Source organism: Nuphar pumila, chromosome 8, assembly GCF_984573655.1.
Source record: "Nuphar pumila chromosome 8, dmNupPumi1.hap1.1, whole genome shotgun sequence".
NCBI classification, from domain to species: domain Eukaryota; kingdom Viridiplantae; phylum Streptophyta; class Magnoliopsida; order Nymphaeales; family Nymphaeaceae; genus Nuphar; species Nuphar pumila.
In genome coordinates this window covers 59,247,780-59,263,736 of record NC_143256.1, presented here as the reverse complement: position 1 = coordinate 59,263,736, position 15,957 = coordinate 59,247,780, and positions in this window count along the sequence as shown.

Below are 15,957 nucleotides of genomic sequence, written 5' to 3'. Positions count from 1 at the left end.
TTCAGTTTACCTTCAGCATTACTTCCAAAAGAGTGAAGCTTTTGCGAAAAGAGATTCAAACTTCAAATTCTTTCTATTGGCCAACCAAAAGGATGAAGGATAAGTCCTCGATATGGCCAGCAAAGAAGATTCAGTGTTATTGCAAAGCCATAAATGATTGATATTGATCGCAGTCAATGGCACATCTTTAAAGACTATTCTTGAAAAGACAAGGCAGTGAAAATATCCTGAGCGCTAGAAAAAGAGAGTATTCATCAAAACCCTATCTCCTCAGTGTAAGCCCCACTGTTTTTCTGAAGAATTTTAAATTGATATATGTACTATTGTTGCGAAATTTCTTGTTTTGGTACGAGCATTTCTCGTAGAGCTGGCAATTTTCGTTTTCTGAGGCTCTGAATCGCGTAGGTTTGTTTTACGAGACGATTCAGGGCAAAACGCGGCGAGTCAAACCTCAATACTTGTAGAGTTGATTTATATTATATTCGTTTGGGTTCGTTTCGAATTTGGAACCTAAACGAGAAAAATATCTCCTTATTTCACGGATTTTGGCGAAAAAGGGTATATCGGTAATAATGAGTCGTAGCGGGGCCCAATTTCGTTGAAATTGGGGAGTTAAATATACTTTATTATAATTTAAGCCGTAATATATGAAATGTAATTTGATTATGTAGTTTTTAAATTAATTTAATCAAGCTCATTCAAATAACCATTAAATTGGGTTGTTTGTAAAGGAATAAAAAAAGTAAAATTGATAAAACCTTGAAGTAGGGTTTTGAAAAATATGTGAAAGGAGGTTGGTTTTGGGCATTTGGGAAGGTGGTTGGCATGGGCCCCACCTCAGTTCATGGTTTTTAAATAAATGAAATATTTGTTTTCAAAAAGACTCACCTTTAAGAGGGAGTTTTTGAAAAGCATGAAATGAGCTTTGTTGGAGCCTTAAAGAGGCATTTTAAAAGGTGGGTGGACTCAGCCCACGTTTTGTGGAAGTAGGCTGGGCGCCCCTTAGGGGGTAGCCCCTACTAATTTCAAAAAAAAATATGTAAGCAAAAAAAAAAAAAAGGGGTTGTCGATTTTCACTTTGGGAGGTTGACCTTGAATGGACAAGGCCAACCACTCCCCTTAAATTAAGGGGAGTGGTTGGGGGCCTCCTTAGACCCCCCCTAGGTCCTTAGAGGAGGGTGGGGCGTGGGAGAGGGAGACCCCCCATCTCCCTTCCTTCCCTCCCCACCGTCCATCTCTTTCCCCCCCTTTTAAACAAGAAAAGGGAAGAGAGAGAGGGTCGACACCCTCTCTCTTCTTTCTCTCTTCTTCCTCCTCCACTCTCGTGCTGTGGTTTCAGCTGGGTCAACCCAGCACTAAGGTGAGACTCTCCCCCCCCTTGCATTTCTCTTTATGCTTTTAAAAATTTTTTTCATGCTCGTTTTCTTTTTTTTTGTGCTATGTGTTGAGCGCCCCTATGGGGCTGATGACCTGTTGGGACGCTAGGCTGAGCCTTTCCATGGCCAGCCCAGGCCCCTTGTTGGCTTGGCTGAGCCCACAACATGTGGGCTGGGCCGTTGCAGGCCCTGCAAAAGGGCCCCGGACTGACCCAAAGCTGGTCAGTCCGGCCTCCTTTTTCTTCTTGGCTGGGCCAGCTGCAGCCCATGCTGCAGTTTGGAGATGCAGCAGTCCTAGTAGGACTGCTGCACCACGGCTTGGCAGGGTGGTCTGGGCCACCCTGGGCCCAGACCCACTCAGGGTGGACCCACCTATAGGATGAGCCCCCCCCCCCCCCATTGGAGAGCTCCCTCTCCTTTTGTTGGCTTAACAGAACCACCCGGGTGCTTTAGCACCGGTGGTTTATGTGTGGTGTTGACCTGCATGGTCAAAGGGGCCACAGCCCTGGTCCGAGCCACCCTTTGGCTCGAACCCGGGGCCTGTGCAGGCCCCTTTTTGCCCTTGCTCGCTGCCTAGGTGCAGCTGAGGGCCCGGTGCGCATGGCACCCGGGCCACCCTCTTGGCGCACCCACTTGGTGGGCGCACCAAGTTGGTGCCTTTGGGCCCAACCCTTGGCTGGGTTAAGCCAGGTGCTACAGACCTAAGGTCTGTAACAGGTGGCTGAACCCCTCCCCCCCCCTTACCTGTCTTGCTGCCGTGCAGCCTAGAGCCGGGTGCTTAGTGCACCCGGAGCATGGTGCTGGGCGCACCACTTTCTGGTGCGCTAGCCCATTGTGGGCCTGGTCTGGACCCTTGGCTGGGTCAGACCAAGCGTGGCCTGGCCCCAGCAACTTCGGTTGCTGGGGTAGTCAGGCTGGGTCTGGACCTTCAGTGGTCCAGATCGCCACCCTGGGTTGACGCCACTTACCCCGGGTGGGCGCCCCACCTTGGTCCCCCCCCCCCTTGGTGCCCACTGCGGGGCGTGCGCCCGTTGGGTGTTTTGGTCAGGACCCACCCTCGGGTCTGACCAGGGGTGCCTGTGGGGCACCTCAGCTAGTGCCCTTGCCCCCTTTGTAGTTGGCCGGGCCTGGACCAATCGGGTCCAGGCCAGAGCCATTGGCTTGGCTCACCCAACCGGGTGGTTGGGTTAGCCGCACCCCTATGGGTATGGGCTAAGGCCTGACACCCTGGTCCGAACCCACAGCTGGGTTCAGACCAGGGGTCTTTCATGACTCAGCTAAGTCTGGTCATGAGCGGGCTGGACCTCGCTTGAGGTCTCGGTTGGCCCGTAGGGCCCTGGGCTAAGCCTAGCCCCCTTGTGGGCACTTTAGGCTTAGCCGGGTGCTGGCACACCCGGGTTGACGCATGCGGGCTGAGGCCAGTATGGCTGTCAGCCCCATAGGGCCAGTTTCTAGGCGGGGATCAAGGGTGGCAGAGCCCCCATGGCCTAGCCACTTGGTCAACCCCCCCCCCCTTTTCGGGTTTTAGGTTCCCTAGTTGGCGCCACAGCGGCACCGGGTGCTAAGGCACCCGGTAACCTTGTCACCTCGTTGGGCAGCCCCTTGGAGTGCTCGGACCCGGGGTTTGAACCCCTTATGGGTAGCGACAAGGTTGGTGCAACCCCTTGGAGTTCCGTGGAATTCATCTGTGGTGGCGGTTGCCTTTCCATGCCGTTAGGAAATGTCGAGCCTTAGGCGGAGTGTGTCCCTTGCTAGCGACATATGTCTCGGTTGGAGGCTTCTTTTGCTCATACCCCGCCGCCCCGTAAGGGAGGTAGTGCGGATGGGTTGCAAGCGGTGTTACGACTCACGCTCGCATAAGGTTGTCCGACTCTACGGACCTTTAGGGTTGCGGTCACTTTCATGCCCCAGGCGTGCGGACCCCACTTTTGGTTATGCCAATGTTATTCCCATTAGCATGGGATAATATTGAAATCTCTTCCCCTGACACTTGTGAGTGTGGGACTCGCAAGGACCCCTGGTGGATGGCCTCGCTACACGAGAGTTGTCGTGTTGAAATGGTACGCGTGTGGGTTGACGAACTTGCACCTATGCGGGTTGTCCCGTCTCGTGAGAGCAAGTTGGCACGTTCGGACACTTACATCACCAGCTCACTTGTCGAGCATCTTCGTGTTTGGACCCCTCTCGTATATCGATAGATATACACTGCACCAGAGGTGCGTTTTACATGGCATACACTTGAAAGGTACTCAAATTATTGTAGGGGTTGACACTTTTGCCCTGTTGAGGTTTTAAGACTCGGTTGGAGTCTACGGGCAATGGCCCGGGTCCGTGAGAATGTGCTCACATGTTCGTGTCACCCTAGGCATAAAATAAAATGGTATATTATCGCCCTCACAGGCGGTGTGCTCATGATGGCCGTGTGAGGCCGAGCACGTGAATTGGCAGGCCAAGTCCTCGTTTGCGTACCCCGCGGGGACCACGAGGCACGACTACCTCGAGAGAAGGTATGACTTGAAGTATGAGCCTAAATAAGATAAACCTGTCGCGCCCCATTCACAATTTGGTCACCCAGGGAGAGGGTGAATGGTACAGCCCCGAGTGACGTGTCGTTACTACGACTTGTTCTTTAGAGGAGCCGATGTGCCCTCTGACCTCCAGTCACTCGGAGTTAGGGAGGTCAAGGTACCCTCTACAGGGACCTTTACTACTGCAGTAGTACGGATTGCAATCCTTTACCCCTGCGAAAGGTCTCTCCTGGCTGCGTGTCGCTCGCAGGTGGTTTTCTCGTTTTGTAGCATCCCCGGTTACCACATTAGAAATTGAATAACAGACGCCGGGTGCATGTCTCACAGAACTCGAGGGTTTTCCTTCGCGTACCCGAAGAAGGTAAAAAGATGAACATAAGGACTAACCAATCACACTGACTTACAGTAGTTGATACTCCAGAGCCGTATGTACTTGTGTTCAGTGATTACTTTTGTGGGTTAGTTCCTACTCGGTTACTTTAGCTGCTACTTCCGGTTGCTCAGTTCTGCTTTGTTACTTTAGTGACTGCACTGTTACTTACTTGTAGTTTTACAGTCTTATGGCACATGCACCTACTTGACACGCACTGGTACTTTTAACTCAAATGCTTCTAACTGTTCCATCCTGATAGTTATAGTCTGGTACTTGTTGCTTGTTGCTTGTTGCTTACTTTCTGTTTTTCCTTAAAAATGATAATGTATGGATGGTTTGTCTCACCAACTCGCAAGAGTACTGACCCCGTTTTATGGGGATACAGGTGACGAGTAGACGCAGCACGATACGACGACGCACAGCAAGAGCCTTAAGACCCACACTTTGCAGCAGATTCTGGCTTCTTCTGGTTTTGGGGTTTGAGGGATTGTACCTCTCCTTTTTGTGAGAATGTCCCTTTTTGTACCCAGTCTCGTTTTGTATCATTGTAACTATTGTGGAAATGAAGAATACTTTACTTGTCCACTGTGGTTTGGTTTTCTCACTGTGGCTCGCTCAGACTTGCGGCCTTTGCTTTACCCCTATTTCCCTCCTTTACTTCCGCTAGTTGTTTTTCACTCTGTATATCCTTCAAAAAAAAAAAATTGCTCAAAAACTCAAGGTTTTTACAAGGTCGGGGTTTGGGGCGTCACACTCATAATCACCTAAGCTGCAATTAAGTATTTGCAAAAGGGATCTCTCACTTGTCGTCAAGATGAAGGCGAATTAAGCGAGTAGACCCCCGGAGCCAAAGAAGATTCGAAACATCTCCAAGATAACGGAGTTTGTGACGGGTCCTTCCAGGGAAAGTCCAAAGCACTGTCGAGATGAAGGCAGATGCGATGAACCTCTCGACAATCCCTAAAAGATATTTAATTTTAGCTATCATCCAAAAAATCTCTGACCCATGAGCCAATATCGTCAAAGAAGGATCGAAACATCTCCAAGATGAAGGAGCTTGTGACGTACCCTCCCAAAAGAGAGAAAGAGAGGAGAAAGAAAGAGAGAAAAAGTCAGAACATCTCCAAAATGAAGGAGAATGTAGCCAAAACCCAAGAGAGCCAAAAGAGTGCAGAAAGATTATCATGAGAGAAGCTCCCAGGATATCAAACTGCCAAATCTACCAAGAATTTCTTTAAATTTGTGAAATTCTATTATCAATATCCTTTCATCAACTGCTTTCATAATATCAAATTATCTTTCCTGTTCATATCAAGGAAATTGATAGCTTCATTAAAAAAGGTCAATTGCAAGCAATTTGGATTTCAAGTCTCGATTCTACGAAGTGAACCTTGTTTGGAGGTAATGCTTTGGGTAGAAAGTAAGAAATATCTTTGCAATAATGCTCAACATCTTCAAAAACTTTGAATCAACAACAGAATTCTCAATATTTTGACAATATTTTCTAGTTATCCTGACATGAAGTGAGAGCTTGATATCCGTCCTTGATACATCCTGACACCAATTTTACATCCCTCTTAAGGACTTGATTCCTTCCCTTCTTTGAGAGCATAAACTCTCAGATTTGCACACTTCCCTGTGTCCCCACTGTCCCACCATAGACAGTCCCATTTCGGTTCGAGGTCGAACCATGTTATCATCGCAAAATTTTACTTTTGCAAATCAAACTGACCTTTGAAAAAGTTTTTGAAAATAACTCGCCTCCGTTTTTAAAATGCGGGAAAATTCTGAAGAATGGGACTCGCCTGTCGGTACGAGGTTCGACCGTTCCTGCCACCTTTAACAGGGGTAATCGAACCAAGGATCAATCTTATGCTCTGCTCTATTCAACTTGTCTAAATCATATTCTAATTTTTAAATGCACATAGAATCAGGCATGTGCTATGAATTTTCAGAAAATGCACATTTTGAAAACATGATGTTTGCTTTGAATTATTGAAATATTTAGAATAGGTATCACATGGAAAATCGTGAATTGGGATTTGAAATATACTTCTGAGAGAAATAAAAATCGATTTTGAGGAATCCTTTACATTTGGTGAAAATCGATTCTGAGATACTTGGTTTCTCTGAATTCAAACTTTGAAATTGAAATTCTAACTTAGAAAATTTGAATTTGGAACTTGGAAAATACTTGAAATATTCTTTGAAATTCAATGCTTTTAGGAAAATCGATTTTTGCTATAAGACTTAGGAGATTTTGAGGAATTCAATTTCCTTGACTTGGATTTTGAATTGGAGTTGGCAAATGCATGAAATGAATGAATATGGATTTAAGGAATTGAGAAATACTTTTTGTATTTTTGAGAAATGCATTGCATTTTGAAGTTAGCCTAAGAGTGTAGGCTGAATGTGGCTAATGTGAAGATCATAAATCTGAGTATCATTCGTATTCTGACTATGGCCATAAATACAAATTCCACCAAGTTTATAAACTCCATAGAAGCTAGTGCATGTGCCATTCGTGTAGACCATAGTGAGTTTGAATATGCATGAATCATCATCCATCACACATTAACATTGTTTAAAAAAAATAAACTATATGCAATGCAACCTAAGCTAAGCAGGAAATGTAAATTCTTATTCCAAAGTTTAATTACAAGTTACATCACTATTGAAATTTAAATACATGAAAAATAAAGTCTTCAATGTACCTGCAAAACTAGAAAACTTTGTTAATGAAAATATGTTGGCTTTTCTAGATTTATCCAACAATATCAGGAAATTGTTGGATTTTGCTAGATATAAGCCTTTTCCATGATTCTCTTAAATCAAAATTAATAAAATATGAAATAAAATAAAAAAAATATATGAAAATAGAATTTGAAATTTCAAAATTGGGGTCAAAATGACCAAAATACCCCTAATAACAGGACTATGGCCTTGAAATTAGGGTTTTTAGAAAGATATTTGGTAAAATGCAAGTTTTGAAATTCAAATACAAATAAACTAGGCTAAAATATGATATTACATACTTAAACACATGAAAATTAAAGTTAGGACTATGGCCAAATTGCCCCTGATAGCAAGACTATGGCCAAGAAATCAGGGTTTTTAGAAATAGATTTTGGTAAAAACTTAGGTTTCATGCACTAAATGAAATCAAATGAGCAAAAAATTAAACCTAAAGCATCCTAATATGATTATGAACATGATTAAACCCTAAAAATATATGCTTATGCACGAAAATCCAATAATATCACAAAAACTGTGATTTTAGCAGTGTTTTTGGATCTTTCAGGAACCCGGTTTTGCAATTTGCTTAATTCAGCCATCAAATGGATTCCAAAATCCATAAAAATTGGTACCTGCACTTGTTATAACCCTAATGTCGAATTGGAATTACAAAAATAATTTTTTGACATTAAATTAATCCAAAAATTGCATTAAACCCTAAAAATATGCTATTTTTGACCTAATTCACCAACCAGTCTCAGTCCAAGACCTGAACCAGGAGTCAAATCTCCATGGAAATTTATGAACTTTTACAGAGACTAACTAAGAATAAAGACAGATATTTCCCAATTTACAGATCGGAAAAATCATCTTCGGTTAGGGAGAAACCCTTCTGGCAATCTGAGCTAAAATATATCACTCTTAACAGGGATTAAAACAGCTATTCCAGATTGCAAATACAGACATAAATAGCAATTCTAAACAAAAATCTCTGAAATTTTAGTGGTGAACAGTAGACATAAAAATAACAATACTCACTTTTTACAGATCTTGAATCGGATCTGTGATTTGGTATTTATGACTAACACAAGTCTGATTAGGGTTTTGGTAAACCGTAACGAGTTTTAAATTTCAAAACAGATTCTCTGAAAAGGGAAAAATACTCAACAGTGATCAAAAAATCTGAAAATTTCACAGCAGACAGATCTACTCAATGTGAATCCATATCACTTTACATATCTAAAATCGGATATAAGATGAGAGAAATATCATCACAGCAAGTTACCTTCTTGATTTTAACCATGATTTTAAAGCTTTAAAAACCTGATTTGATGTCTGATTTTTTTGACAGGGTTCCCGAGATCCAAAACCTCTGATTTTTCTACAGTAACTCAATAACTCATTCATTCATCACATATAAAAAAATCAGAAATAAATAAATAAAAAAAATGAGAACTTCAATCTGAAATAACATTATCTTTACTGTTCTAAACCTCAAACACACAGAAATTTAAGAAACTTGAAAAACCATGCATTAACTAATGTAAATAAATAAAATAAACCATAAAACAGTAAATAAAACTTATTTCTATGCTATAGAATGTAAAACAAACATGAATAAACCATGAAAATAAAATAAAAACAGGGAATCAATGGCTGGAATTTGATATCACCTTTAAAACATAGATTTAACCCATTAAAAGGGGTAAATCATATATTTTATTGGTTAATAATGTAAAGAATCATATTAAAATCAATTCTAATGGATTAAAATCCCTGTAAATCACCCAAAACAGGGTTAGATCACCTTCTTGGATCGTTCTTGCTGATTCTTGATGGTTCTTGAGGTTGAATCCATGGTTTAATCCATGAAAGTGATGGTGCCAATGGCTAAATCATACTTAAAACAATGAAAAGTATTAAATAAAAACTAAAAATTAAAGAAAATAATTACCTTGAGGTTGCTGCAATGGAGGAAGGGCTGGAGAAGAGAGAGAATCTCCAAGAATCCAATAGGAGAGAGGTGATAAAATCGACCCCCCTTATGGCATCTATTTATAGAAAATTTTTTAGGTTTAAAATTTGACAATTTTGAAAATTTTGGACTCTAAAGGGGGGGGCGATTTTTGGGTGGAGTTACCTATATGCCCTTGACCTAAATTATCCTAATTAATCCCTAATTAACCCCTAGCTAAACCTAAGAATCCCCCAAATGTGGTGCCACTTGGCATTTTCTCACATTGGTTTTTTAAAACACCTTTAAAAACCTTTAAAAACACTAGTTTTAAAAACTAACTTTCAAAATGAGTTTTTCAAAATGGTTTTGACTCTTCTAAACCTCTAACACTAACCAAGACATAAACTAACCCTAGTCTAGCCCTGACTTACTCAAATATGGTGCCACCCCGAGTGGGCCCTACTTGAGTTTTTCAAAAAGTGATTTTAAAACTTGAAATTGAAGGAGTTTTCAAAAGGATTTTCAAAAGTAATCTTAAAATTAGAATTTTTGAAATGGCATAGGGTTCTAACTGAATTAGAATTCCTCTGGATATGGTGCCAACTGAGTAGGCCCACATTGAGTTTTGGAAATTTTGAAATAAACACTGAAAATGACTTTGAAAAAGGGTTAAAATCGATATTTGAAATTCAAGATATTTGAAAATAGGGTCTCAAGCGAACTGGAACTCCGGGTTAGAGTCCTGAACTCTTAGGACTCTGAGATTTTAGATTTTAAAAGCCAAATGAAAGAATTTTCAAAAGATTTTATCAAGAAATGATGAAATAAGTGAGAAAACACAGTCAGGGTTAGACTCCTAACTCGACCGAACTCTAAAATAGAATCCTGAACTAACTGGACTCTGTAAAATGACCTAAATTTTGAAAACAAACGGAAAAGATTGAAAATGGAAGTAAAAAAGTCTTCAAAACAGACTCCTGACCGGATCAGGACTCTGAGACAGAGTCCTGATCGGACTGAAACTTTCAAAATTTTGAGAAATTTGATGAATAGAGGAATTCAGAAGCGACACCACCTCAATGGGTCTCATCTGTGAATTGAAATCGATTCAAATTTGAATTTGAAATGAATCCAGATTGTTTCCTTGAGAAAATATTTCGAAATATAAAGTCCTGGGGTTGGAAAATGACAGAGTATTGAATAAAAACCCAGGTTTTGAAATTGATTTTGAAATAAAAGCTTTTAAAATTCAAATCTGGATTGAATGTTGTGAAAACAGGAGTGCTGGATCTCGAGAATGAGATGCAATGACATGCAATGCTATGCAATGCGATGGAATGATATGCCGAATGCATGCAATGATATGCAATGACACATGAAATGGACAAACATTGGATGAGGGTGAAAATTTGGGGTGTTTACAGATGCCCCTCTTTGCTGCTAAGCCGGTTGAAAGCCGAGCTTAGTGGCAAAGAAAACATACCAAATTTGAACCATAAAAATGCCCCAGTTAGATAAATCTGACTGGGTATGAAGGAATTAATCCAAGTAATGATGATAGATATGAAATGAAGAATAAGAAGAAAATTTTATTTCAAAATGAAGTGAGATTCAGGTTTTGCCCTTAACCTGGATGGGACAGAAAATACCTCGTGTGGAACGAAGCTCAGGTTTTGACCCTTGACCTGATTGGGAAGAAAATGGAATACCTCATCAAAGAAGGTCCAGGTTTATACCCTTAACCTGATTGGGCGGAAAATGAAATACCTCATCAAAGAAGGCCCAGGTTTATACCCTTAACCTGATTGGGCAGAAAATGGAATACCTCATCAAAGGAGGCTCAGGTTTATACCCTTAACCTGATCGGGCGGAAAATGAAATACCTCATCAAAGGAGGCTCAGGTTTATACCCTTAACCTGATTGGGCAGAAAATGGAATACCTCATCAAAGGAGGCCCAGGTTTGTACCCTTATCCTGATTGGGCAGAAAATGAAATACCTCATCAAAGGAGGCTCAGGTTTATACCCTTAACCTGATTGGGCAGAAAATGAAATACCTCATCAAAGAAGGCTCAGGTTTATACCCTTAACCTGATTGGGCAGAAAATGGAATACCTCATCAAATGAGGCTCAGGTTTGTACCCTTATCCTGATTGGGCAGAAAATGAAATACCTCATCAAAGGAGGCTCAGATTTATACCCTTAACCTGATTGGGCAGAAAATGAACGGAATCCTCGAAAGAAGAGACCGTGATGGCCTTCGGATTTCCGCACAATGAATCCGATAGGGGTTTTGCAAAAGGAAGGAAATTGGGGTCCCTAAAGCTTGAAAAGGGTTTGATTTTGGGCGTCTCATTGCTGAGACTAAATAGCTTTTGAAATTGCCTTTTGCTGAAATTGGTGGCTTAACCTCAAGCCGAAATTAGACTGTCTATGGTGGGATAGTGGGGACACAGGGAAGTGTGCGAATCTGAGAGCCCGTGCGCTCAGATTATACCTGTAACGCCCCGGATTTCCAAAACAAAGCTAAGTTAAAATTTTTCATGAATTTCTTTTTTTTTTCTTTGCAGCGGAACTTACAAAAGCTTTTAGCAGCGGAATCAGACGATAATGAGTCGTCAGTTTTAGAAAACTCCGAGCACGTTGCAGGTATGTGGCCAAGCAACTCATTGACCACCAAAGTGTTCCATTTTATCTAAAACCACATGTTTATTACAACACTACTGCTTAGAAAAAGCAGTGTAGGTTCAATAAAAAGGAAGCAGTACAACTCTGTCTAGAGAAACCCTGGAACTCGATGCTGCCTTGCTCCGCATATCGCCACGCAGGTTCAACACCTGAAATCCCCATTAAACGGGGTCAGAACCACTGATGGTCTGGTAAGTAGGCAAACACCTATCTATTCAACTCAAGTAAATGCATAGACCACTCAGGGTCGCAGTTCGTAATACGACGCTCAAGCCTCCATGACTTAGCGTATATCGCAAAAGCCTCATCAGGGCTATGAGTTGAACATCCACGCAAGTCGTCATGACTTCGCATAAGTCTCTTTAGGGCTGTGAGTTAGAATAACCTCTTAAGTCTCTACGACTTAGCCTTGACTTCCTCAGAGTCACGAATGGATGTCTAGCTCAAGCCTTTATGCTTGGCACATCCGTATCCTACGAATCTAAGGACAGCTCTCTGAGCTTCACTTAGTCGTACGGATATCAATGGGGTTCTTTCCCAATCGGTCCAGTAGTATACCGACCATGACACCTTCACAAAGGTTATGCAGGACTGACTCAACAACGTCATCCACTCATACATTCAAAGTAGCGCTGTACCTAAGCTAATGCTTTGTTTCGATAATTGCACCTCCCCCTGGGCTTAGGGGACTCATATCTGGGCGACAACGCGATGATCTGGGGGTTGATTATTCTATGTATTTTAGATACCCTAGAGGCCTGTTGACCCCATCCCTCTAGTAGGACGGTACAGCATACCGGAAGAGATCCTTACTAGGTATCCGAATGCATTCTGCTACTGCAGTAGTTGGGTTCAATCCTTAGATATTTAAGGATAACCACGACCTCCATACCTCTGAGTGACGAAGGCCATCAATGAACTCTATCAGGTTCGGGTGAAATATATGTCACTCAAGGCTGCGCCATCACCGTCTTCCTCGGTGAGAAATTCTGAAAGGGGCCTGCCGGTCTTACAATTACTTGACGAACATTGCATGCCTATAGGGCAGCCTTTGAGAAGTATGTACCCGACCCCAATCAACTACACGGTTTTCACCGTGGAACAAAGGTTTTATTCATATGCATGCTTAACTCTGCTCTCGGCACTTCGGCCTTGACGAGCACTTCACCTCTTTCGGTGGAAACAACTCACTCTGGCTCAGCGGCCCTTACGAGTCTGGTTGTCTGATAATTCTCAATGAGCATGCACATGACTCGATCTCTACGGATGGGCTACTCGGCGTATTTTTACGCAACGAGCTCAGGACCTTGTCAAGGCGCTACCACTACTTTGGCGCAACGGCTCTTACAAGTATGATGACCTTGCAGGTGTCAGGGAGACGAGTCATTCTGACATCGTTCCAACAAAGGACATCATTGTGCCACTTAACTGGTTTTGGCAGCTCTTCTGCCAACCATTCTGTCAACACCTTCTCTGCTCTACCGGCAGTGGTGCGACGAACCTTTCTACATCGTAGAAGGCGTTCCATAACTGGGTAGCACTTCTGCTACGTTCTTTCTGAGCTATTCTTAGCCCTTCAGGAATTTTAGCAGCACTTCCTCTCTTTAACGGAGAAAGCGTGCGTTTTCTTTTATCCATTTTAGCGGCATCTCCCCTCTTTGGTGGGAAATCGCTACGCTTAACTCGGGAAATGGATGCGCACCGTTGTGCGTACTTTGCATCCATCAAGGTTACCGGAACCTTGGGCCATAGCCAGGCCATACGTAATTGATTTAGTCTTTACGTAAAGAGCATTTTGCCAAAAGGCGAAGCCTTTCCAATAGGGGCTTCATTCGTCAAGCAGAATCTTGTACGAGGAGCGGTAAGGGAATCGCATGGGCGATTTTGGAGTTGATCTCCGTTTGAACGCTCACTTACGTGCCATATATGTAATATAAGCAGAAGCCTGTGCTTTATACAGCGGCGGCGTAAAGGAAATGCATATACTATTGTTCAGGGTGTGTAACTGAACGAAATATTCTACATATATAACAAAACAAGAGCCTTGGCATCGTTCGACGCGACGGCGTAAGTAAATACATTGCAGAAAGCAGGAGCCTTGGCATCGTTCGACGCGACGGCGTAAGTAAATGCATAATCGGAAGTGCAGTAATCGAAAGTACAGAAAGCAGGGAGCCTTGGCATCATACGACGCGACGGCAAAGGTAAATTACATGGCCTGTGTGATATAAGACGCGTCGGCAGTATCAGCAGATATACACCTAGATCTGTATCCAACGATAGTTACGAGGCGAGCGAGTGAACACCAAAGTGTCCTAGAGGACTCAACCAAGAACTAGGGTGAGATACTATTTTGAAGAACGCATATACTGCGTATTCGAACATATATATCCGACGATAGTTACGAGGCGAGCGCGTGAACACCGAAGTGTCCTAGAGGGCTCAACCAAGAACTAAAGTAAGATACTACTTCAGAAAGTATATGCTATATACAAACAATCAAATACTTGAGAGAGATGGTTTAATGAAGCATACTTACTTCAAATCGCGGAAGAAACGACTCCGGGTTGCTTCTTTGGCTTTGAGCCTTCCTTCGAGAGGTCAGACTAAGTCAGATGAAGCTGACTTAGTTGAGAAAGAGGTAGAGTAGGTCAAGCTACTCAACCTAAGTGGTTTGAACCAAACAGGGTTTGATCCAAGTCAACTGGGTTCAGCAGGTTCGAACTCAGCTCAAGTAGACTAAGTCTGGGTTCAGAAATCCAAACCGGGATCTGGACCAAAAAGGACTTTGACTTTGACTTCAACCCTAACTAGGTTCAAGCCAATTCAACTGGGTTTGGACTTAGTCAAGTAGGTTCAGACCTAAGTCAAGTGGGTTAGGACCAGGTCAGGCAGGCTAAGACCAGATCAGGCAGGCTCAGGCCAAGTCAGGTAGGCTCAGACCTACTGGGCTAGGTAGGGGAGGTTTTAGGAAGTAGGAGAGAGAAAGAAGAGGCTAGAAAGGGGGGGGATGATTTTTTCTAAAGGAGAGGGCCTTTATTTATAGGAAATGAAACTTGGGCCCCAAGTTTCCCCTTTACCCATTTGCCCTTGGCTTCTTTTTAATGCCAAGAGGTTCCTTGGTGTGGGGCCCACTTGGATATTCCATGGGATATTTTTGTGGGTCCCACCAGATATTTTCTGAGGAATATTTCTGTGGGTCCCACCAATATTTCCGTGGGTCCCGCAAGAATTTCGGGTTTCCGGCGATTTTTTTCCGAAAAATTCTGAGTACGCCATTCTCTTCGTATTGACGTAACTAAGAAAGTTGGCTCGCAGGAATCCTTTGATTTCATTCAAGTAGGAAGTTATGGCTTCCAGAGTGTTTGAGCATATATTCGCGATTCGACGAATATCCTAAGTATAACTGGCTCGCAGGAATTGATTCGTTTCGCATTCTGAGAAGAAATGCTATTTTTACCGGTAAATGCCTCATGAATTTTATTCAGATATTTTCTAAAAAATTGCGGGTCTTACATCATTACCCCCTTAAAGGAATTTCGTCCACGAAATTTAGCTAAGAGTACAAGGTGAACAGTTCAGGATATTTATCCTGCATATCCGATTCGGGCTCCCAAGTGCAATCATCGACTCCGTGATGTTGCCATCTCACTTTGACAAGTGGAATGACCTTTGTCCTTAGCACTTGCTCCCGTCGGTCCATGATCTCTACTGGCCTTTCTTCCACCGTCATATCCTCCTGGATGTCAATATCTTAATGTTGGATGACGTGGGAAGGGTCGTGAACGTATTTTCTAAGCATTGACACGTGAAATACATTGTGTATCTGTGTATACTGCGGTGGCAATGCTACTCTATAGGCGGTCTCTCCTATCCGGCTCAAAACCTCGAAGGGACCAACGAATCTGGGGCTGAGCTTCCCCTTCTTTCCAAAACGAAACACACTCTTGGTTGGGGAGACCTTGATAAAAACCTTATCTCCAACCACAAAAGTGAGTTCCCTACGCCGCTGATCAGCGTAGCTCTTCTGTCGACTCTGAGCAGTCAGTAGCTTCTTCCTGATCATGTGGATCTGCTTAGTATAATGCTGCAACACTATGGGCGAGTCCAAGGTTCGCTCACCCACTTCACCCCAATGAATTGGTGATCGACAGGGTCGCCCGTACAAGGCTTCATACGGTGCCATCCCAATGCTAGCGTGGTGGCTATTATTATAAGCAAATTCAACCAACGCTAGGTGGGAATCCCAATCACCTTTCCATTCTAGCATACAGGCTCTTAGCATATCTTCGAGAGTCT